This window comes from Palaemon carinicauda, chromosome 35 (assembly GCF_036898095.1).
Source record: "Palaemon carinicauda isolate YSFRI2023 chromosome 35, ASM3689809v2, whole genome shotgun sequence".
In the NCBI taxonomy this organism is placed as follows: domain Eukaryota; kingdom Metazoa; phylum Arthropoda; class Malacostraca; order Decapoda; family Palaemonidae; genus Palaemon; species Palaemon carinicauda.
This window is the reverse complement of record NC_090759.1, coordinates 35,985,091-35,987,590: the sequence shown is the minus strand read 5'-3', so window position 1 is coordinate 35,987,590 and position 2,500 is coordinate 35,985,091.

Here is a 2,500-nt window from a genome sequence, read left to right as displayed (position 1 = left end):
TCGAACATGTTATGGCCTGTTGCCTTGAGGTTTTATATATTAAGGAACACTCTTCTTTATATACAAAACCTCAAGGCAACAGGCCATAACATGTTCGAGAGACAGACAATGTTCAGAGCAAAACAGCAGACATGAATTTTCATGTTCGTTTGAGTGTGACGGAAGAGCGAAGATACAAGCATATTACATACAAAAGGAATTATGTACAATTGTGTGACACACGGTTGGTACAAGTTATAATTGTAATTTGATAAGAGGACAGGTAATAGCAATCGTAATTGTAATTAACATGAAGCATGTGTAATTACTCCAAAGCCTGACTTTAACATTGTTATCCAGCATTAAACCTTTGATAAGGTATCAGAACCAACATGATAAGAAACAGGAGGATTTGTAAAAAAAAAAAAAAAAAAAAAAAAAAAAAAAAAAAAAAAAAAAAAAAAAAAAAAAAAGTTTATTCACTGTTACGCTTAAATTTTGCCACAGTTTAACATTGGTAGTAAGACTTGATGATGGTATAAGTTTATTGCTAATGTACTATAATAATAGTACAAGGTAAATACACTATGGCCACAACTGAAAACCCTAACGCTTCCGTTTTTCATATCATTTCAAACAAAAGATCCGTCTTCATTCATACAGCTCTGTTTTCAAGAACCAACCCTTTTAACATTAAAAACTGTACCTTTCTTTAAGAGTAGTGTGCGTGTTTACTTTGCCGGATATACATTCATGAGTAACACGTGAAAGAGGCATTGAACATTGTACTTTGATAATATTGTCTAATGTGCTCAAAACACCATGAGATTATGGTGAGGGGTAGATGGAGATGGTTTGGGCATGCTCTACGCACTCCCCAAGAGAGATGAGTTGCACCAAACTTTCAACTGGGCTCCACAAGGCACTACAATAGCTGGAAGACCCAGGCCTACATGGCTGAGGACTACGAAGCGTGAAGTAGAAGGTGATGAATGGAGAAATATTGATTTAAAAGCTCAAGATAGAGATGACTGGTGAAAGCTAACCGAGGCCCTTTGCGTCAATAGGCGTACACTGTTAAAATTTGCCGTAAAAACGGTAACAATCCTGGAATAAATGTTGCCAGGATTTTTACCGTTTTAAAAGCAGATTTATTGGCGTAAACGAGTGATATTACGGCCACCAACCGTGCGTAAAAGATAATAACAGTCAGGGAAAATTACGGTCGCCTGTATGTTACTGAAATACTGTCAAGAACAGTATATATTTACGGAGAATTTCCGATTAAAATTAGTTTTTTTTTTTTTTTTTTTTTTTTAACAGGGCAGGAGGAGATGATGAGGATGATAATCCCTTTATTAACTCTAAAAGTAACTCTCCTAAGCTGTAATTATCTACTAATTACTGAAGGCGGTTACTGCCATTCAAGTCATCCTCGGGTTGCGTCAATTTCTCTAGGTCAACAACAAGGATAAGGATAGGGAAGTGGGGAATAAGGGATAAGGAAGAGTACCCCTGGATACAATCCAGTTTATAGCCCTAAGGCAGGTACTCGGGAAAGGAACGAGTAAGGGAAAAGGGAGAAAAAGAAGTATAGGAGGAGAGTAAAAGAGAGGGGCAGACCCTCGTGCAATGTTCTCTAGGTCTTGCTCGTCCCCTTTGATAATGTCTCTTCAATTCGAAACTTATTTAGGTTTAAAGGGTCGCACATGAATGGCAGAGGCAAGGGGCAGTGACATTGCCCTATCAAGTAGTACAATGCCCTAGAAACTGACTATATATACATATGATCAGCGTCCAAGCCCCTCTCCAACCAAGCTAAAACCAAGGAGGGCCAGACAATAGCTGCTTGATGACTCGGTAGACAGACCTATAGGCTCCCCCAAACCCCACATCCTTAGCTCACAAGGATGGTAAGGTTACACAGGTTTGAGCAGGACTCGAACCCCAGTCTGGCAATCACCAGGCAAGGACGCTACCACCAGGCCAACCACAACCGTTATACCTTGCTTAGAAATAAGTCATCATCAAGATTTTCTACACGTTAAAGTTACTCCACTGTATCTTTCTCGCTAACTAAAGAATTTTTATATCGTAAGAATATGACAAAGCGAATCTACCGCTCTTTGTTGTACCAATTTAATTTTTAACGTATGGCTCATGCATATTCTGAGGGAATCTTTACTCTAAATTTAGAAATGCTTTTCATGCATTTTAAACTTCCTTCTCCGTTCTTCAGTGCGTTTGATATATTCTGTACAGGACAGGTTTTACTTGAAGTATATCATATGTATAATTCATTTTAAGAGGTTTAATGTTTGGCGGACATGCACTTAAAACATTAATAAGTAAGCATACTTATACATAATCGAATAAAATACTTTCAGGAATTACCTTTATATGAACTATAGTCACACACACACATACACACACACACACACACACACATATATATATATATATATATATATATATATATATATATATAGATAGATAGATAGATAGATAGATAGATATATAG